Source organism: Corapipo altera, unplaced genomic scaffold (assembly GCF_003945725.1).
Source record: "Corapipo altera isolate COAL_440 unplaced genomic scaffold, ASM394572v1 49, whole genome shotgun sequence".
Lineage (NCBI taxonomy): Eukaryota > Metazoa > Chordata > Aves > Passeriformes > Pipridae > Corapipo > Corapipo altera.
In genome coordinates this window covers 7,204,070-7,227,653 of record NW_020884879.1, presented here as the reverse complement: position 1 = coordinate 7,227,653, position 23,584 = coordinate 7,204,070, and the positions used below count along the sequence as shown (strand labels likewise).

Genomic DNA, 23,584 nt, shown 5'->3' with positions numbered 1-23,584 from the left:
GCCATGAAATAGGTATGCCAGTTATGTACTACACTAGGCAATAGCTTTTTATGTACATTTGCAAAAAAAAGAGTGATAGGGATAGAAGAAGCCATGTCACTTTACTGTGTCTAGACACAGTGCCATTTGAACACAAAACAAAATACATAGCAGAGGGTGTTTGTGAAAGAGGAGCCAGTCCTAGCAGCCATTGACTGAAGAGAAATCTCTGGCAATCTTTAGCTGGGATTGTCAGACAGCTCTAAGGAAATCAAGGGCAGGTATCTTTATCATTAAGCAGTAAAGCTCAAAGGCAAAAAAATATGCTCGTGAATACCATCTCTCTAACCATCTCTGATAAATTAACTGTCTTAATCCCTTTTCCCACTCCTGTTTTCCACCCGTCCCTTTTTTTTTTTAAGTGACTACACCCTTTCACCTGCTTTGCTCTCACCCCTTGCCAGCTTCAGTGCTTAGAGCAATTCAGAGAGCCCTGCCAGCAAGCCTCCAGTTCCGCTCGCTCCTGAGCTGCTCCATCTCCCATCTGCTGCTCCACAGCCTGTCTGAAGAGACTGGGAGTGGCAAGGAGGCAGGTGGAACACTGTGAGAAGGCAGACAGAGGGAAGCAGCAGGTTCCCAGCTGGTAGCAGACGGAATAGGATTTAACTTTTCTCCCACGAGACCTGAGTAGCCCATAGCTAGATGGAGTTGCCCTGCAGACACTATTCATTTTCCAGAGACATCAAAGGTCTAGCATGCTACATTCTGCACTGCTTCTTCAAAAAAGTGTGATGCTATTGAAAAAATCTAGTAAATGCACTGAATTTTCATGATAAAAAAATTGTAATTGCCACTGAAGTAATATTTAATAATTTTAAACAAAGCTCTGAGGGATTCTAAGAAAAGAAATATAGGACAAAAAATTCTTTTGTAATATAATACAAGCCCCTCACTGAATAATATGTTAATGAAAATTATTTATTTAATTAATGGAACTTAATGAACATTTAAACACACTGTGCCTTTGGCTGTCACAGGGAAATATTCTGGTCAATTAATGCAATCAAATTAGTTAAGGAATAGCAAGGAATCTATTTTTTTTTCTTTACACAAGCATAAAAAGTTATCCATTAGAAAATTATGCCTCAAAAATGAAGAATAAGGATCTTGTATGTATAGTGTTTGTGTCTGAGGCCACTCACATTTAGAAGCTCACTAGTTCATTGCAATTACAAATGAAAAGCTTTCCATTAATACTCATATTTGTGGATGTAAATAGTTGCATTGCTGGCTCCAAACCAAACCAGGCTACAGACAAGTGGTCCCTGAGATCATAGCAGCAAAGTACAATATATACACAATGTATATGTTGATAGCAACAACCATACACAGGATTTCACAGAAACTCACATTTGCCTATATTTTACCTAGTACGCTAAAACACAGCAAGAATTTTCCCTCTGATCTTGAATTAGAAATTGAGAGATATTTTACCAAATTTTGTTTTCCAATCAAATTACTAGAAAGCAAAAACAAAAAGTTATAATATATAAAAGAAAACATAATGTCTATGAGTCTCATAGAAAAAGTCTATCAACAGCATCAGTTTGGGTAAAAATTTCAGATAGGACAAACCTCCTGGCCTTTTGCTTGCAGCAACTAACCATCTCAGTGAAAATCATAAAACTTTCTGGAATGACAAGTTTACATGAAGAAAAATTAGATATGAATCATGTTTATTTAACTTTTATTTAAAGATGGCAATAACTCCTTTGCATTCTTTGGCAGCCTAGGGCTGCTTACAAGTTACACCTGTAACTTCCATTAGATTAATAAGATTATGTCTACTCATTAACGTTTAGTGTATTAATGGCTAATTATGTGTCTTATTATTTAAAAGTGGGTGCCCCATGCAGGTTGTGTGGGGCTATGGGAGGAAAGGGATGACTGAATTATAGAGAAGGTTTATGTCTGTGAAATGAAAAGGTAAGGCTGTATCTACAAGGAATTCTTAGAGGTTAAATATTTCATGTTAGGAGGATATTCATTACAGTATGTTTAGATTAAATGAATGTGCAGGTGGAATAAAGACAAAGCACTGATATTGTAACTTGCAGCAGCCATTTGCTTCAAAGATTCTCATGATATCACAGTGGATTTTTTAGTACCAGTTTCATCTTCTCTTTAGAGCATTCACATGTGCCCTATAGCATGTAAAAGCATAAGATGTACCAAAAAAAATATTCTATTCCTGGCTTGTCTTCTGAGACAGTATTAAATTCAGGTCATTCTAACTGGAGCTATACAGAATGTGCAACTGTAGTCCTTCTTCAGAATAGAGGTGTTGAAATGTGCTGTGTAATGTGCAGCTATTTTACCCTGGGGAAAATAAGAATGTATTTTAAAGTATTTCAAGTATCAATACTATTTAACCATTTAAATGTTTAACAACATGTCAGTATGTAGCATTTTGGTTCCTGGATTAAAGAAAAATTTATTTTGAAGTTATTTCTCAAGTGGTAAAAAATCTTCCTCAAAATCTTACCTAAACTCTTGTCATTTTTTTTTTTTTAAATTGATAGCAAGCCAAATAACCCATTCTTCACAAAGTCCTTTCTCTTAAACACAGAACTCAGACAGGGCTTGGCCTGCTGAACCCCATTTAATCATTACTACCAAAGCACAGTTGTGGTGTCATGCAAAAGATAATGTCACTGAGTCTCTAGGTATGAGAAAGACGATTTGTTTGACTTGATTTTTTCCTAATAGCACTGAGAAATCCCTTTAGGCAGGATCTTTTTTTTTTTTTTTTTTTTGCTTTGTTTTAATTTTTCCTTAAGCAAAAAGGAGTGGGACTCATTTGTTAGGTGTGTGAGACTTTGCAGGTCTGGTTTTACAATACACCATTTAGCCTTTGGTGAGGCTTGTTAAACTCTGGAAGAAAAGTCATGCATTGACTGAGTGACGCCACCCTGAGGTTGATTCCCAAGGGAAAGTAAGGACTTAGTCCTGCCTTAGAACCATTAGGGTGACCGAGAACACCTTCTAGCAAGTGATAGCACACCAAACCTTGGCAAGCTGCATAATAACATTAAACCCAGTGATCTAATTATTCACTTCTAATATAAAGGGCAGGGTTCCATGGGAAATCAGAAGCAGGGCTGAGAAATACATTTCACAATACAAACGGAGGCAGTTTGTCAAGACTCTAACCTGGGAAAATTACCTTATGAAGCTGTCCTATGCATCCACTGTGCCCAGTTCAGAATAATTTCACATTTATGCAGGGAGGATCTTTAAAGCACTAAATTATCAGCCTTGAACTCCTTGTTTAAAATATCACTTTGTTTTGGCTCAGAGGTCTTTAATTTTTTATTAATTATGGATATATATAATTTAAATATATAGATAAATATGGCATAGGAATTTAAACAAATCCCTACTGACCTGCAACATAAGAGAAAGTTAGAGGTAGAAAAGTACAATCTTTCATATAACCCAATGAGAAAGTCAGCAGCACTTAAGAAGGCATATAAGGTTTTTCTTCAATATCATGATCAATTTCCAGTGTTCATGATCATTTCTTCATTATTTTTTTTATTCTGTGTAACCTGGTGCATTGTCAGGTAACAAATTTTTGCTGTGTAAAGGTACACATTTACAAATATATCCTTAAATACAAACTGAAAATATTTGCATAGTCAGTCATTTGTACACCTACAACCTTGGATTTGTTTGCAAAGGAATAGCTGCACATGCCAAAGAAGTGGCTGTTCTATACCTTCTATACACGGAAAAATGGATTTTTTTTGCAAGTATATTTGAAACTGTGGAATATTTGAACTGCAGCCCAAGTAATTACCTGAGCAGTCTACTGGGAATGTACATATTAAAACAAGTTGTAAAATAATCTCTTCCAAATAGCTATTAAAAACAAAATTACAGATCCTGGGCCAGATCCTCAGCTGTTACAAATTGGTGGCTGTTACAAGTCTCTGACTTCACATGTGCAAAGTTTGTGCTCCAAGAGAAATTTTACAGTAAAACTACAAATTACTGAAAAATGAAGTTCAGAGTTGAAGCTCAGGTGGTATTCACACCATCTCCTTCAAATTCCTTTTGGCTTTTAGCCTGTTCTCTGAATCACGCCTGCCTTCTCTACATTGGCAGTAGGAGGAATCTGGGTTCCTCCAAACTGCACCGTAACAGATGACTGAAATAGTATCAGTCAGACAGCATAAATGCCCTGAATACCACAAAAAGGTTATGTTTTCCGTCAATGTAACTGAATTGCTAGAGAGACTCTGCTTTCAAGTAAAAAAAAAAAAATAAAAGAGTATCAAGCCACTGCATTGTAAAGGTTGTGGTTATTTGCAAAAGCAAACCAATTTTTGCTCCAATTTCTGCATCATTTTCTCATTTCTCTGGGATTCTGGTAATTAAAAAGTGTTTTGAGTGTTGTCTTGCTGTCTAGATTTTTATTTTCTTCTCTAATGATGGTCTAAATCTAGTGTAGTAACCAACTGACTAACACAGGGAAATCCCAATCTTTCAGCTCCATTGTATAATTTATACAATATGTTCAACACTTTCCCACATAATAAATGTGGGAATCCCTTACAACCAGTCCAAGGTCTGAGGTTTGTTGAATGAATCATGTTCGCTGCATCCTGGCTTAACCACACCCCCAACTACTTCTGCTGGGAGCCAAAGAGTTACTGCAATCACCCCTGGTAGGAAATACCATGTGCGAAGGCATTATTTACAACAGGATGCAGTGAAGATGAGAGCCAGAGTCTGATAACTTTATCTCAGGGGTTACCTGGGAAAGACTGCTCTAGGTCTATTTAAAAGAGTTACTTTAAATAATGAATAAATTAAGAGATATTATCATTCAAATATTACTCCTTGCTATGACAAATCTTTCATGTAACCCTTAGCCAGGCTCTGTTTATTTAAGGTGATGCTCATTTGAATAGTTTGGGAAAGAAGTGCTTTCACTCTACCTGTTATTCAATTTGACAGTTCTTTGCAACACAGGAGAGTCATGTTTGAACTTGTACAGAGAAATGTCATTGTCTTGTCTTCAGAAAAGATATTCAAGATACCTCAGATAATGTTCACATGCATTTAGCCTCCCTGACTGGAAAATTAATGTCTGGCAGAAGTTTTTATGTAGGGTAGAGGGCAAATGATAACAGGTTGTCCCATTATTAATGCAAAACAGGCAGTTTTAATCAGCCTTCAAAAACTAATGTATACTTTCTGAATTGTGGTTAGTACTGGGAATTGAACTAGAAGGTTGCCTGTAACATAGATGTCTCCATTATACATTTATTCCTACTGCTTATAGCCCTCATAGATGCACAAACATATAATTGGGATAATCACCTCTTGGTCTTTTCTCCGTCAGACGTATTTCAGTTCTTTTATACTATATTGTCAGATGAATCGCAGCTCCACCTATTGCAATCAGGAACAAGAGTTTGTCAAGGCTTTAGACACTCAGCTAAATCTGACCACCCGATTTGGACTTCTGCTCTGAATCATCCTCTGGAAGAAGATCCTAGATGCACACCTGTCTGTTGACTCCAGTGGGAACCAAATCTAAAGACTAATCAGCTAATCCAGGCACCTAAATCAGAATCTGGATTGTGAATGTTAAATAAAACAACTCACTGTTACGGGGGGGGGGGGGGGGGGGGGAGGGGGAATTAAGAACAGAAAAAGTTCTTTGCTACATTTATAAGAGTGAGTTTTTAGAGCATTTTCCTCTCACTGAAGCTAGTGGGAGGAGGAATTCATAAAAGGAATTGCTTTTGCACTAATATGAAAAGGTGCACTAGTCACTACTTGTTCTGTTGAGTATTGTGAGTTTGCCTTGTCTGCATTCACTGTATGAAGCAAGGGGGTCAGAAATAAGCATCCTGAGTTTGGTTCTTATCTACATCACTGATTCAGTTTGTAATATTAAGCAAGTCAAGTAAGCGGTGTCAGCTAGGCATCACAGATTTTCCCACATCACAGAAATGCTGTTTGACTGAATTAATTTATGCTTATGAAGCACTTAAACTTTTTTTGAGAATTCAATGTAGTAGTATGAAAAGGAGTTTCTCACAAGTTCCAGAGGAGCTGGGATCCAGAGGAACTGTGGCAATTAATCAGCGGTATTACAGAGTGAGAGCACTGTGACTCTCTGAAAGACAAGCATACACAAAAGTTAAGAAATTGTTTATTCCAGCCGTAATAGGAAACTTTTGTATATAATTTCCCTGCTTACTCAGAGGCTCTCTAACATCTGTCAGGCCAGGCCTAGTACTTAGCACACAGATCTGAGCACAGAAACACATGCCCCATTTCCTGATAGCAGCTTGCCCGCCACTGCTGCCAGACTCAGGGACCACTCATAAGACACCAGGCTCAGTTCCACCAGTGCACAGTTGGGCTTCATGGACCAAATCCAAACTTGTGCAGGTGTAAATGAGAGCCACACAATCTGTTCAATGCCTTTAATGAAATTTCAGTTCTGATTACATGGCACTCTCTTCCTTTTAACCATTCAAGAAGGGATAAGGACTGAAGCCAAGAGCTGTTCACCTTTCGCTCCCTGTTTCTTTGAGACACACAGTATGTCGATCAGCATCCTTACCAACAGCTCCGAACATCATTCTCCCCTCCTTCCCATTCAGACTGTGACAATCAGGTCAAACAGCAGTCAACACTACATTTAAAGTTGTTCAGGGGAAAGGTATTTAAGGGGATCCACACTTTTCTTTTAGATCCCTGATTTCAGTCAAAATCTCTTCAAGCTCTGCAACAGAAAATCTGCATCTTTAACCCCAACACTACCAACCCACTCTTCTTTCTTGTATTTAATCATAATTCCTGTTCATTGAGTTGTTCTCCTGGGTTTATACATTTGTGCTCCTCTCCGCTTTTGCTCAGAATATTTGAGCATCTGGTAATGTCCAGTGTTGCCAAGTTTTGCTATGAAAGCAAACATGCTCAGAGTCCAACAGTGACACTAATCACTGTAACAGACAATTTCAAATATTGTATGTCCCTCCTACACAACAGAGACCGCTTTGCCAGCCCCCCCCCCCATACCCCTCCCCCCCCCAAAAATTATTAAAAACTGAAAAAGCTTAGAACTATCCAAAAACATGTATTTTAAGCCAATCAGGAAAGCTATGCAGTAGTTTTAATTTTTATTCTTTATACCTACAGACACACCTACATGGGTTCATACAGCTATCAGAGCATTTTATCACCTCAGTCATAATTTAGATTTTTTAAAAGGCGTGCAATGCAAGTATTGCAAGTGATTGCAGTCTATTTCTGTCATCCAAAGACTTTAGAAACAGAGGCAATGTTGTATTCCATATCTGCTCTATTTCCTTGTCTTTCTGTATTACAATACATTTTGCACCCTGACAGAGGATTAATCACCTGATGGGAATACCACAGACTGCAGAGATCTGCTGGGAAATGTATTTTTGAATGACTTCACACTAGTCAGAAGTTCAGAATGTCTATGATTTATTGTTTCTGGTCAATTTCTCATTGCTGTTGAGAATTTAAACTAGTTCAGCTGCTCGTAGTGATGAGGCACAGAATGCGAATACAAGGCCACAGCAACTGTGTGAAGCTCAAATTTGGAAAGCAGCTTTTCCAAAATACGCAGAGAAATGATGACTTTAGACCTAAGGAGGAGAAGAGCAACTTACTTTTCAGCTGTTTCCACATTCCTTTCTGGCTGTGTTGTAAAACCTTATACATGGGGGGGGAGAGAGAAAAAAAAGAACAACTGTGGCCAAAACCTGAAGTTCTCCTTCAATTTTCATCGTATTTTTACATGGCAAACTACTTCTCTGTATACTTCTATGTAATAAGATACACACATGGAAGAGCAGAAAGAAAAACAAGCCCAAGATGTCAGGATTGCTCTTTGGCATGTTCAGGATGTACCAACTGGAAGCTGAAAATGAGAGCAGCTCAGGTAACTGTTGGACAGATGGGATTTATATACCCAGGAGTGTAGAAATCCTCAGTTGGATCAGTCAAAAGCAAAGGCAGATGGCAACATTATACAAGTTCTACCCTGAATAAGAACTTCAGGTACAGAGCCCTGATCAGAAGGAGTGAATGTAGCTTGGCTGACGTGCTTCAACGTCTCAGTGTTTCAACTCATATTTAAAGCATTTTTATTTCCTAATATATTCCTCATTGTTCAGTTTTGATATTCAGTGCTATGCTCCTTTTCAGCCTTGTATATGGTTAGCAATTTCTTTGGGATCACAAAACTATAAAAGCCATGTTTATTCATACAAAAAAACACTTTACATTTTGGAATCTCTAAATGTACTTGTGAAAATATACAACATCTTCTCTGGCCCAAAAAGACTTTGTCTTCACTGAGCAGTGTGATAAAAGGACTAAAAATCTTCAAGGTACTTGCAGTGTTTTAAGTGTCAAAAAGTAAAACACATTTGAGCGTGCATGTGAGCAAGGGTCTGACTCCTGACTGGTTTGCCCCTGTGCAAAGGTGCCATAAACTCCTTCTGTTGTGATGTGAACAACTGCAAGTGACAATCCTAAGCAAAAGTACTGGAAAGCTGAGGTTATCAACCACTCAGCCAAGGTACTAAATCAACTACCTATTTACCTGTAGTCATATTTATACAAATGTCAGAGACTTACAAATTTGAGGGCACAATCAAAAGAGAGAATTGTCCTAGTGCTTGATTTAGGAGAAAAGAGACAGTGTGAGATGAATAGGTTAGGCTTTCTTCTCTCTGTCATTCCCCTAACAGTCTGGATGTGCCTGTCCTCCATTTTGAGAATTTATGTGTTCCCTGCAATGAAGAGAGGTTTCATCTCCTTTCAGCTATCACAGTCACCTCTTTCAGAAGGTTTGTTTTTCCCAAATTCTTTGAGAAGGAGTAAGTGAAATCTCAGTCCCACTGAAGTCAGTGGGAAACTTGCCATTCACTGTAAAAGAGACAGATTTCAACACAAAGTTTATATCCATAGAAGACCAGACTGAATATAGTCCAGTGTTTCTGAAGTGCTTTGAAGTAGAGAGTGTTGCAGCACTGAAAGTATTGGTATTATTAGTATTGCAATTGAGTGCACGACATAGAAGAAAAGTAGAAACCTCAGAGTGAACTGGAAGGAAACACTGATTCTACAGATCTTTCTCAGAGGTCAGTACATGGCATTTTCCTAAACAGTTTCCTTTAAAAGTGTCTAGTAAAATTCCCTTTCAACCTAAGTACCTTGGCATGTTAATCAGAAACAGATCTTCCTACCAAGTACAGGCATCCTGATGGAAAGCATCCTATCTTTTCCTTTGCATAGTTTTTGTAGAGTTTTATTACTGCTTTCTAAAGATTAACTGAAATATGCTACAGAGAGCTTAAATTTTTTTTTGGAAACACTGCAAAAGCCCATCCTGGAAGGGAGAAACAATGTTTTCCTTTCAACCTGTCTATTCTTCCTCTGAACTACAGTGTGGCCTGTGCACTTCACTAGCCCCTGGAAAAGAAAGCCTGGGATGCAGTATTGTTGGCAAAGGTAAGCTCTTGCACTACTTGTGGTTGTCGTGTATGTATTACCACCAGACAAGAGAATGGATGATCATGAAGGAAAAAAAGTTCTCTCCCATGATCTCATTAACTAGTTCATTCTGCCACAGACTCATTCAAAATTCTTTTCAAGTTACATGGACAGCACGGCAGTCAGGAAATGTGTTAGCTGCTACTAAAGAAACTAACATTTGGGTTTGGCTTTTGTTTCATCCCAGTATCCTCAGTTCACAGTCCCTGCAGTTCCCCCAAACATCTTGCTCATTAGAAAAGAACGCTCCCCGTAGAGTTCTGGGCACCCAGGGACTGATCTTCAACTGGTGCAAACTGTCAGGGCTCCGTTAACCTCAGGCAACCCAAGGTTTTAGGCTTCAGAGGATTTATCAGCAACTCGGCAGCTGTGAGAAGAGCACAGCGTTAGGTCAGAGAAGGAACAGGCCAGCAATTGTGAATCAGCCATTGGCACACTCAGTTCAGCTGAGAATTCCCAACCATAGCCTACAGAAGGGAGTTGTTACATCTTGATTAATTTCAAATCACACTGTCTTCTTTCAGTCTCTACCTTTTTTGGTTATCTCAGTGCACAGCAATGGTCCCAGTGGTTGAGATCTGCACAGTTGTGTTCTTGACTCTGATCTTAATCATGTGGCCTGTGATGGAAACAGTGACAAATTACTGCTATCAGTCAACTACAACGAAAGGACAAGCTCATATAGTTTTCTAAATTTAATCCACTGCACTACAATCCGAATAAAGGCAGTGATATAAAATACACTATTAAATACCTTACTAACCATCTAGTAGGTTTAATGGCAGCTAGAAAGAAATTTGAAATACCATAACCTAAGAATTTTCTGAAAACAGTTTCTTCTGTTCTTAACCCAGCTGTCAGTCACTAGCAAGCTATTGCTGCTGAGACACAGCACATTAGCACTGTATCAGTGCACCTATACAGTTTCTGGAATGGAATCTGGAATGGATACGATTTCTATATGAGCAACTGTGATCACATCTGTCTGCATGCAATCCTGTCAACACCTCACTTGATGCTCATGCAATTATGTTTCAAGAAGTCTCTTAGTCTCTCTGGGTACTTTGGAAAATGAGATCACTTCTTTGTAAATTGAAATCTGGATGTAAATGCCCAACTTTATATAGATAGATTTTAAAACAGTGGCAACAGTGAATAAGTGTACTAATAAGAGCAAAACAAAATATAAACACCTATTTAAGTATTTGCTATAAATATATATGTTTTCTCTATTTAAACTTACCAGTAAAAAATGGTATGTTCAGATGTAACATTTCAACCAATAAAAACATTCCTAAAGGCAGATATGACATGCTTTTCCACCATTTATCACAGTCAAACACAACAGCTGCATCTGTTCAGGGCAGTTCATATCTCACTTAGCGCTACTTTTCATGGCCTGTGACATAAAAAAGAAGGTACCTAGGCCCAGTCTCCTTTCTTAGGAAGATCCACAACATTGCATAAATCAGCATTTCCTTCTTGCAGCACTGCTCTTGAGCGTCCACGGGTGACTGCAATAACACAAATTGGTTCTTGACTCCAACAGAACAGGCAAGGGGAGAATTTAAAAAAGGAGAAAGATGGGCAGAGAAGTATTCATCCCTTTCTGTGCCCTCAAAAATCACACAAGCAGCTTGCGCTAGAGATACTTCAAAAAGTATATGTTAGTATTTTACGATTCTCTTAAATGAGCTGTAACATCCTTATGGGTTTTAGCGGGGTCAGGATCTCACTTGCTCTGCTTTTCTTCGTGACAAAGAAAGTCTAATGTTTTGCTAAATTAACTTTTAGTAGGGCTACTTCTTCCTTTTCTGACATTTAGGGCAGCAGAAGACCTGGTGCTGCTAAGAGCCCTTTGATGTGTCTACAGCTTCCAGGTTCACTCTGTCTTTGGGGGTCACACTTGTTCACAGCCCCATTACTGAACGTCACCTCACAAAACGTCTTCCCCGCCTTCCCTACTGGTGGAAACACACAGGAATCCTCTAGAAATGCATCTTGCCTTCTCAGCAGCTCTGGAGGCCTGTGGTGGGTCGGCTCCACTGATCAGCTAGAGATTTTGTTTAGAAGGCTTCTTTATGCTGTTTATGTTGCTGTCAACACCAAAAACCTAACACTGCTACCTTGTTGTTTACATACCTCTGGTGCAGGATATTATAAGCCTCCTCTACCAAGACTGCCCAATATGTGGGGGTGCAGCTTCTCTTTTTTATTTTTACAAAGTTTGTTAACCACATTACTATAAGATATTCATTCAGATTTCACCCAAATAGACCTCTTGCTGTCAGCGTTTAATTATGCCTGCATTCCTACATAAAAAGAGCTTTTGCCAAAATAGAGCTTATTATAGAAGATAAGGTCAGGCACCTCTTTGCAAGAAAATGAAGCTTTAGTAGCTTCTGTACTTCTGACAAGAATAAATTTCTAAATGCAAGGGGAAAATGTAGAAAATCGAGCATGTTCTACTGGTGATAAATCACACTATTGAAAGTAGTACTTTTTATATATCTTTCCTAGGAGGTTTAAGAGTACATATTTAATATGTGTGTATAAAGTATGGCCCTGTAAGACTACAAAGTCTTTTCAGACTTCCATTGAAAAATACCGTGCACTTAAGATTACTCTTTTTAAAGATTCACAGCTTAGAAAATATTTCAACCAAGGTTTTCTCCCAAGCTGGGTATCAAGCTATTTGACAATCTTCTTCTCAGTTTGGCTCATATATGTAAACATCTGGAGAAACATTATGTCCGAAGTTTAACCACAGATTTTATATCATAAAATAAACATACATTTTAAATACTCATTTAAATCTTAAAATACTGGAATCTCATAAATTCAAATATGGCCCTAGTCTCCCAAATATAAATGTCCATTACCCTTTCAGGTAGGTTTAGAAAAATAACATGATCCTTCAAACAAAAATACCAGACTCTACTGTATTTAGATTGATGGGAACGGCAGCAAGCCTCATGATTTTTCCTCACCAACGTTAGTCTTAACTCAATTGTCAGGTTTGCTGTCACCTCCAATTTAGATTCCTGTGAAAGGTCATGCAGATCTAAGGCATTGGCTCAACTTTTATTGTACCGGGACATTGTGGTTAGCTTCAGATTCCCAGCTAGCATTCTCAGTAACCACACTGAGAGGTAGAACTGAAATCACACTGAACAGAGCTATTTCCATGATAGCAGCTTTTGAAGTTAAACTTGTGCAAGTTTATGGGTGATAAGAAACTGCATCAGCTACTTTGGCACTTGTTTTGGTCACATTCCATTCAGCTGAACAGAAATTAAATATCAGTTAACCTGCTGCTTCCCAAGAAATCTATATAGAACACAATTTGGTGTTCTCAAAATGAGACTTGACATGTTATTTTCTTGTAGCACATCTGTCTTCACAATACAATTTCAATTTATCCAAAGGTTCCTATGTTTCTGGTAGTATCAGAAGTAAGAATCAGAATAATTTGGGATATGGTAGTTTAAATGGATCGCCAAAGTTCTTCTTTCTGAGACACCAGTAGGAAAGTGGAGCAGAATTTGGCTCACCATATTTTCACTTGTAGACCTCTAGGTACCCTAAAAGTGCTTCATGATGAAGATAATAATGAAGCATTGGCAATTAACTTCTTTTGTTGCTGATTGCCGCAACAGTACTGTGATGTAATTCACCTGTGCTGTTTGACCTAAAGGGGAATTCAGCAGGTGAAGCTGTGTTCTCACAGATCGGCCCTATTACCTGACATTACCTACCATTAGAGAAGTGTAAAATAATTTACATATAAATATAAAATTAATTTTATACAAAGCACTCTGAACAAATGTCTTCCACTATATATGCTTTTTAAAAAAAAAGGACATTTTATTTGGCTGGAAATGCTTTGATAAACAACAGGTCTCATTGACTGTAACACTGAAATGCTCTAATGAATTTTTAATGTCTTCAGTTGTTTAACTGTGTCTTATTACAAAGAAGCTGAAGACACAGAAGCATGATGTTTCCTCCACTGGCACATCTAAGAAATCAGTAGAGGCATGCCAAGAAAATGTTCTGCTTTCAAAACAAGACTCCAAAACTGAACTCAGGGAGGAAAAAAAAAAGGCATTTTGTCATGGTTTCTAGAATTAAACTGCTGCTGTTGATTTGAAATGTATATTTTCATTTGTTCAAAATTACTACACTTTGTTCTGTCCTTTACCTCAGTATTTGCATGATACTGCATCTGTGGCTAGCTGGCAGGTGGCAGAAACTAACTACATTTGAAAAAAAAATTAAAAGTTGGGGATCTCTGACTGCACAGACAGCAGAAGAGAAATTCTGCCCTTATAATATACGTGCCACTTCCCCACGAAGTTAAAATGTGATTTCAAAGATGATGATGTGCTTCACCTGCAGTTACCATTGCACAGACCTACCAACTGCAGAGATCCCTCCACTCTGCTCAGTAACCCTATACTGATTAAGAAGATTGAACTGAAAAAGTTCACCTTAAAAGACTTTTTTCAGGTCCTTCATTTACTGTCAACGTCCCCATGTCTGCTGCAGGTTTTAAATCTCATATGCAGTCCCGAGCCATAGGAACCCAGGCACATAAAGACAATAAATCATTATAGACTCCTCAAGCATTCTGCTGTTTGTCTGGTGACCAGCCCGCTGTGCTTTGAGAAGCCTCCCAGCTTGCCTGGAGGCTTTCTTTGCTGGAAAAACCTATGTATTATCATCACCAGCAAAACAATGGAGTTGGCTGCTCATGCAGTGGTAACCCAGTACACCAACAGAGAGGAGAGCCCCACACAGAGCTTGCAGAGCAGTCATCGAGAAGAGTGTAACACAGGGAGGCCCACGGAATGCTAATGCACATTGGGATTGCTGTGCCAGTGCTCCACTCAACAGGCCGCATCTCCTGGCAAACTGACAGGGTAGTATTAGTGCTGGTCAGAAAGCCAAGCTGCTTGCTCAGCTTCCTCATGTAAGAAGGAGAGGAGTAATACAGCAGGGATAGGAAGAGCTTCAAAGCCTGAAAGGACATGAGAACTTTTTCCACAATAAAAAAAACCAGTTAAAAAAAAATAGAGGTGTTTCTTCCAGCAATGACTTTTGTGAGCACAGTGAAGAAGGTCCCAAAGTTCACTCGCCCATAGATTTCCCTGAATGAGAAATAACATGTAGAAAGTGGGTGTCTTCTTCCCAGAACACACTCCAGAGTGTTTGAGTATGTACCTCATCCTCCCCCACATTTGTTTGTTTTATCCATCTGTTGTTGCCCCATATTTGATTATGAATTGAAAGCATTCTCCTGAAGCTGCACTCAGCTTTTTAAACTGAAGTGTTTGAATAAGGCTTGTCACTACAGGAAGGATATAGAGGGCATCACATTACCCAGCTGCCTCCCATCACCCTTTCCCCCCTCCCTGCACCTCAGGGCCAGCAAGCAGTTTGGATGCAAAAGGGGGAAGCTCTAAGCAGCTGCTACCTCTTCCCCGTTTCTCCTGCTGAGCAGCCCAGGCAGAAGAGTGGCTCTGTTGCTTGATTTTAAGTTGAAGGAGCCTGAGGGCAAACAGAATGGTTCATTGGGCTGTTTAAGCCTACAGTGGTACATCAGTAGAGGATGGATTTCCCCCCCATCCTACACAGCCACAAAGGACAGGCAGACAAATATATGAAAGAGGGGTCATGTGGCTCCCCAATTCCCCCTGCCCCAGCCACAGTGCCTGATTAAAAAAAATATCCTAAATTTTCCCAGATGAATATCCCAAGGAAATGCACACAGTCCTTCTTCTGGAAGAGTTTGCAGAAGTAGGATGTTTTGGCAGTACTCTAAAGCTGGGAAGTCCCCCCTTTCAGGGGACTTTCCAAGAAGGGGCATTTGAGGGTGATCTTCACTCTCTCTGCACTGGCTGAACTGACATATGAAATAACCTGTTGAAGTCTTGGGCTATAATGGAGCTTCCTTGCTCCAGCCAAGTGTCCTGCAGAACAAGCTAAAACTCTTCTGCTTGGCCTAGAGCAGATTTCCCTGCTGCTGCCAGAGTATGACAAAAACCATCAGGCTGCATGGCAGCCAGCAGAGCTGGGAACATCCATATTGCTTGTGCACTGTTCTCAAGGGAGAAGAATATAAATCTTCTAAATGTACAGCCTTTTTCTTAAGAAGTTGTTTGGTTTTTTTCCTGGATTAGTCCAATAAGCCATTTGCATTTGATAATTAACTGTTACAGGGGCTGTTTCAGGTAGCAATATTTCTGCTTTGTTCTTCACAACGTGAGGAAATTTCTTTTAAAAACAAATTTTCAACTTCAAAGCTTTATAACCTGACACGAAACACAGCACACACAAACCACCCATGCTTCACATTTTAGCCATTTGCAGAGCCCAAAAGTGGTGTGGAGCCGGATGACAGTAAGGGGATTGAAAGAGATTTTCTGTGTGGGCTCCTGCTGCAGCCAGATTAGATGAGGGAATTAGAGACAGGGTGCGGTTCCCACCTCGAATGCCTCTCCTGCAGTTCACAGACCTTCTCGCTGCCTTATTAACATGCACTTTCCTCTCTCCTTCCAAATAAGCAAACTGCACCCTCTTCCAGGTCCCTCCTTAGCTTAAGGGTGCTGGCATGTTCTCTGCTGACTTTCTGGAACCCAGGGATTTCCAATTATTTCCACATCCTCCTTCTGTTTCTCTTCTGGCTGTGGTGCCTTTGGACTGCCTGCTTGACTTCCCACTTCTCAGATCTGCAAGGCAAGGGCAGAAATGCCAAAAATTAAGAGAGAAGAGTAATATTTGAATGAGGCAGAAAGGAAGAGGAACAAATATAAATTACCTGGGGCCAAATCTGTTTATTCTCTCTATCTTGCCCCTTTCTAAAAAGGCAGCCTTCTTGTCTCCTCAGGTTCTTGTTAAGCTTCCCAGCTATCTTTTATTCAACATCCAGCTCTGTCTCTCAGTTCTTAGGAGGCAATGAGGAGTGTCTTTTTTGCCTTCAGGCACAAAAGGCTGCATCAGGGTGAGGTACAAGCAGCATGCTTTATTAGAGTATGTGGCACCACACAGTGCAGCACATTTGAGAAGTTTTGAACATACTATTGCAACATTTGAAATTCTTGCATTAGGTGACATCTTACCAGACCAAAAGTTGGTAAGACTTATCCCAATCTGATAAGCAATTGTTGCAGAGCCTGCACCAAAGGCCTCTCTATCCCTCGAGTCTAAGAGTTCCCTCATCGAGATACCAGCTTGACCCATCAACACAGCCCTAGCTCACTCCCTTGGCTTTCCAATGCTTGTCTAATTGCTTTTCCATTTTGCTGTGTATCAGAGATACTCGTCACACTACACCTTCCAGACTAGAACGTTGGTGGTTATAAGCAGTCTCCTTCAAGCCCTTCCCTGGCCAAGGCTACAAAGGACCTCCACCCTCGTGCTTGCTGCTACAAGCAGCTACCCCCTACTACAAGCAACCTCCTTCACCCTTTTCCCAGGCCAAGTGTTGCAGGGAGGGAAGGGGAAGGAAGGAAAAGGAGATAGCAAATGGACTTATTGTTCACAAGAAGGGTGGGGGAAACAGAGGGAAAAGCTGACCTGAGAGGCATGACTCTTTAAGTTTCCTCCTTCTCCTGTAAGGACGATTTCTGCTGTTCTCACACTTCCCCACTCCAGTCCCCCACACTAATCCAACTTCTACCCCTAAAAGGAGAGGAAGAACTGTGCCTGCCTTTTGCGGAAGTTTGAATGCTTGTCTCTAGGAAGTCAGGCAATCAAAGCAGCCCTCCACACTGGCAAAGCTGGGCATCTTGTGAAGGCCTCCGGTCAAGTTATCAACAGCACTGTAGGTCTTTATATGCCTATCTGTTAGATTGCCAGAGTAAGACAGAAGCCAAGCATTTATCTGGTTAATTGCTCCTTTCATTTTCTACATTATTCCCATTTCAAAATCTGTATGTATACATTTGTGGGCCCTAACAATAGCATGTTTGTGTGACTCCAGCTGACCAAACAACAGAAGTTATTTATAACTACAGATGACCGGACTCTTCTGTATTTTCATTTATGTAATTTTCCTTAGATCATCCATTGGAAAGGGGTCATACTTTCATGTTTCTCACACACAGAGGCCCTGTAGGTTAGTACACAGGAGATGAACCTTGGCAGCCTGCACTGCTGGACTGCCTGAAGAGGAATTTACACTGCAGCTGTCTGAACCAAGAACCCTCAGAGGCCGAGGGTTAGATAGATGTTCTCAGTGCCACACCAGGCAGCAGGTGGCTGGAACGGGAGGACTGATGATTCTCAGATATAAAGCTTTGTAAAATTGGTACTCATTCATGGGTTTTTTTCTTTTGTCAAGGCTCACTGGCATTTCAGAGGAATAGACAATGACTGAGAAATTTCAAAATGAGTGGAATATTGAGAAGTGGCATTAAGTAAACAGGATAAATGACCGTAAGGGGAAACCTCTTGTTCTTAGACAGTAAACAGAGCTACAGCATGTCCATCCCTGCTAACAGAGCATAATTTCCCATCCACATAAATGTACTGAATTCAAAAACATTTTTAATATTTTTAGATGCTTCTCTCTATACAAGCTTGAATGGGAAAAGGCATGGATTTACTTGATGACAGTTGGGACATCAAAGACTACCTCTCTGAGGCTCTTTTACCTATAAACTCACATTATATGGAAGGCTTACAGCAGGTAAAGCATTTTCTGTAGTCCCTTCACCATCCAATAATACTATCCAGGGCATATTAATTCAAACAAACATACTATAAGCAAAAAAGACAATTTGCAAAATCCCTTGCGTCTATCTAGTAAGAAGAGCTGTTCTCCACAAGGCTTGTACAAGAGGACTGAAGTTCAGAAGAGACAAGAGACACAAAGGGAAATGCTATGTCCAGGGTCTCCTTTTAGAGTTGCACGTCAAGATTCAGAGCAGCCAGACAGAGACAGCAGCATATTTTACAGTATACGCTGCATGAAATAGGCCTCACAGCTAATCCTAGCAGACATATACTCAGCCAGAGCATATCTACAAAATAAAGCCACAAGATCTTTTACTTAAAATACAGAGAATTAAAGAATTTGGTGATTAAAAATACACAATAAAACTCATAGATGGCAGTAAACAGGGCAAAAATGAAGTAATTGAGGTTTCACTCCATTATGTTAAAGCACCATAAGCCTTCTTATTTGGTCCAGCCCAAATACCAGAAAAAAATATATTGAAAAATTCAAAGAAAAAACGGGGATCTCTTTGGGGTCCTTAAATATTAACCTGCACTGATGAGGCCATGTCCATGCAACTGAATAGCAGTGTTGTTCTCTAGTACAAAAGCTTTTCTTACTTACAGGGCATTTTCTGAAGAGTTCAGAAAAGGGAAGCCAGATGGTATTGGGAATTCTGATATCACAGCCATGGAATGCCACACACTTATTAGCCAAGTGTTTCCATCCCTCTGTATACATGACTCTTTCCTCAAGCCAATACTTTTCATAACCTCTTGCCCTTTCCATGACATCACAGCTATTTAGTAATATTTACTTTTTTTCCCATCTTGTAAAATGTATAATGCCACTGCCTTGCTAGTTCGTGACTGATCCCCACGTAGATCAACTCAAACTCAACAAGTAGTTCACAGAGTTTGTGTTCCCTGAATTACTTTCTTCCAAGTATTTTAGTCAATACCCCCTAAAAGACATCCAAATGATGAATAAAGAAGAGGAGGTACCAGAGCTTTTTAAGTTGCTGTCTGGTGCCTTTAGTCTTAGGCACCAGTCTCACAACTGAATTTACTGGAAGAGCTTTTATCTTTTGGAAACCAATGCCTTCTGGGCTAACAACTGAGAATACATACTTGGCACCATATCCAACACAAGGTTGCAATTAGCAGACACTATAGCACTTCTGTTCAGCAAATAACAATCAAAGTTCATTACTAAGGGCCTATTCCCAATATTGCTGTCTACTAAAACTAGACATTATTGTAACTGCTATATGGTCCAGGCCAGATAAAGTTCTCTTCCTCATGTCCACTTGCAAGAACCATGAATGATAGCTAAAGTGCCAATTTGTCAACATGTTAAAGTCTTTCTTTAGAGAAGAGCAGCAAAGAAACAACTGCAGTATTTAAAACAGAAAGAAGACTGAGGGTGCATTTATCCTAATCCCCAGTATAGAATCTATTGTGAATTATTTTTTCCAACATATCTATTAAAATGGATGACTGTCCAGAAGAATTTAATCAATAGTCAACTTAGGAGGCTACACTTTCAATATGAGAAAACTGTGATGCCCACTGACTGTTGAGAAATTATCTTGTAGAGAATAGTGAAAATTTAAGAATATAGTTGTATTTCTTCAGATCCTGAAAAGTTTGTGCTGAAAGAAAAGTTGATTTAAAATATGTACACCTAATTTTTACCAAGTCCAGAACTGTGTCTGTAATAATATCTGTTTTACAATGTTTATTTTGCCAGGAAATTCCAGGAATATAGATTTTCCATACTGAAAATCAAAACAGAAATGTCACAAACCTGCCTAGCTTCCACGTAGTACCACATGGGTACCTCAGAAGCTTTGTGCTTTGCATCCTCTCTCCTTAGCATGAGGTCAACTACAATCTCTGCCTCTGAAAAAGGTGCTTTGTGGCTCCTACTGCCTCTAGCAAATTCGCATAAAGGATCTGAAATACAAAAGCCTAGTGTGTGAATAGAGTATACCAGTGTAGAACTCCTATTGTCTCTCTAGTGCATTGGATTTTCAAAACTGAAAACTTTCTTAGAAATCTTACAGACTACAATAATGTATAGAATGAAGTGTAATACTGGCCCTTAGTTCTCCTTTTAACCTTGAGGAGAAAAAGCTGAGAAACAGCTTGGAAAAGCTTGCTTACAGAAAGAAATGCATTTCTAAAATGTTTTAAACTGTCTCGACTTTATGGAATTTCTGGACTCCTTGGTAACTTTCTCTTAGTGACAAGAGTCTTCTTTATCAATTAGACATCAGTCCTATCATGGCAGAACGATCATTGAATAGTGACAGGTTATGTAGTAAGATCAATGTAAGTGCAATCATTTTCATTTAAAAAAAAAAAAAAGGAAAATAGTAAATCAAGAAATGCTATGTCAAGAAGATTTGTGGATTTGTGTACATGTGGAAACACTACAGAGAACATCACCAGTAGCCAGGCACCAGGAGGGGCACAGATGAATTACACAAAATTTAACACTCATACTTCCCCACCTGCATGGGATCTCAGGTATCAAAAATGTAATTTTCAATCATGGTACTGGTGCTGCTGTTGGGACTTGAGGTTAGCAGCTCGGCTTTTAAAATTCAGCCCAGCTTTCACAGATTTCTTTCCTGGGAAGTGGGAAGGGAAAAACAGACCTGTGGGGAGGAAGCTGTACAGAGGCAGGACCGGCATTCTCCCCCAGGATGCTCACACTTTATGACACACTCACTGCCCATGGCATTGCTGCTGGAGACATTCTTGAGAAACTTGAAAGAATGCAGCAAGTGTCTGGTAAAATATGCAGGCATCTCTGCAAGATTCAGGCCAAGCACTGTACATTTTCTTCCTGCAACATTGCTGCCATTTTGTTAATTTGCTTCATAAAAACTGCAGTCATTCTTCTCTGGATGGTCAAAGACACATAAAATCATAAAATGATAGAACCATTTACGTGGGAACAACCTTTAAGATCACTGAGTCCAACCATTAACCCAGCACTGCCAAGTCTACCACTAAACCAACAAAGACGGTTTAGGCCGCCCATCGCATGTGGGAAGGCTTGGGTAGGAAATCTGTCACATAGGTTTGTGTAGCACCTCTACCCCAGCTCCAGATGTTGGAGGCGAAACCATACAAGACAGAATTGTAGACCTCAGAAGTATGCTTGGTCTTGTCTATCCCTCATCTGCCACCAGTACTAACACTGATCTGTCCAGCGTGGAAGTACGAGTTCAAAAGCCTTTCCACTCTCTCTGCTGACTTCTATGCAGCTGCTAAGCTTATGCATGATATGTTTATGTTAAGGGTTCAGGGTAAACGGAGCTTATTTTGCGTAGCTGTCTGAAAATGTCCCATCCCCTCCTTCTCAAAAATGGGCAAAAGACCAAATATTTTGTAAAGCTTTTCAAATCCTATAGTCTACAGAAAACATTAAATCTTCTAAAGCAAAATTGAGTATTTGCAGAGAAAGTGGGCATTTTTTCTGGGAGAATGTTAAATTGTTAAAAATGCTGAGTTTAAAAGTATTCAGATAATCCTTATCATCAAGCTACACTAAAAAGTAGGACAATTCTGCACAAATTCTGTACCTTCCAAATGGTTATATATTCCTTTAAACATTTGCCTCACACAGGCAGCATAGTGTAAATTCTTAGAAAAATGAAGACTAGTAACAGCATTGCACATAGTGATGGGTTTGTAATGTACCTCATATTTATTTTGGTCTCAGACCCATCATAAGAAGAGAAAGAGCTTGTAATTTCTTGATGAAGTAATTTAGTGAATGGGGGGGCAAAGAAAGTAATTTAATTACTGGCTTGAATAATTTATGTAACAGCCATGCAGTTCTTTTATCTTCTGTTAGACAATGTGTTCATTTTTTTTATGTCTCATGCTTTGACACAGTGTGTCACAGTGCTAAACTCAAGATGTGCAGAGAGCCCAGGGTCTCTGTGACAGAGAATCAAAGTGCAAATTAATTAATTCCTCTTTGCTGCTTAGAATCAGGACTGGTAGGCATAGCTTTTTCCAAATTTTTTTCCACCTTGAAATTCATAAGTGTACTTAAGATATTTTCTGGTGGGCAGTACAGTATTGCAACAACCCATGCACTGGACAGTACTGAGGCACTCCAGAGACAAGGTGGGGAATGGTGTGAACTGGGCTCAGCACAACGCTCATGTTGGGCCATTGAAAAGTCTGGTGAAGAGGTCCACATACACAGCTCCATGAGACCATGCAAAAGGATGCTAGATCACGTTAAGAAAATGCCACAGGATAATCTAAGGCCATAGGTGACTGGAATCTCAGTTAGAATCTACTCATTGATGTCATCGGGAATGTTCATCTCCAGCATCAGTGAATCTGACTTTCTTTAGCTCCAAGGCCTGGAGACCCCTCTGCAGAAACAATTAATGTCATTTAGATATTTCTGTCCCATTATTACTCTTATTCTGAAGCACAGATTGCATACAGGAGCTCTTGTTTTTCAGGTGTTGAAAATCACAGAAGTTGAAAATCAAGGATGAGAAATAACCTAGTGTTATTAGCTCTGTTCAAACACCATATTTATCTTCTAGGCAGGAAAAAATGAAGCATGAGACATTAGTGAACTAAGCCCCATTACCTCTCAGAAAAGATTACATGGGAATGCAAATGTCCTGGTATAATTCACAGATTCCTTCAGTTCACAGGAACAGCAGTAAAAAAAGCAAAATTGCTCCATATCCTGTAGAGAGGAAATTAAAGGTATCAGGAAGAGAAGAATGTGCTGTGTGGTGCGAAAATGCTGTTTTGATTCCTGATGCTAAACATCTGCCATATTTTTTTGTGGAATCACTTGACTTAGTGAGAGAATAGCATCTTCAGGATTGTGCAAAGTCTATTCCAGACTCAAGCTGTCTGAATTGGCAGCTGTGGGAACACCCACAGGAAGCATGGGACCCTGGAAGAAAAAGTGTAGGAGTACATCCTGTGGGGATAGATAAAAGTCAGAGCCAGGCTATGGGAACCTCTTCAGAACAAACATGCAAATACAGTTTCGCAAGTCAAAGTCCCAACTGTTTGTTTAGGGATTTTTTGGTTATTTGTTGCTTTTATTTGACTTTCACAGAACAGAAACAGAAAAAGGAACTAAGGAAAGAAAAAAAAAAGATGAATGAAATCAAAACCCTAGATGTTTTCTTTATTGCTTGGTGTGAGTTCATGTGCTTCATGTGCAGTGCCACAGCTTGCTTCTTTTGCCTTGAGGTGA

General features: G+C 39.5%; 1 long non-coding RNA gene across 1 annotated transcript; it reads right to left on the bottom strand.

Moving 5' to 3' along the window:
* Positions 1–15,940: 15,940 nt before the first annotated feature.
* On the bottom strand, positions 15,941–23,019 carry LOC113945107. Its single transcript, XR_003526943.1, has 3 exons — positions 22,958–23,019; positions 20,132–20,280; positions 15,941–16,331 (listed from the first exon to the last, which is right to left on the bottom strand). It is a non-coding gene; the product is annotated as an uncharacterized LOC113945107 (long non-coding RNA).
* Positions 23,020–23,584: the final 565 nt, after the last annotated feature.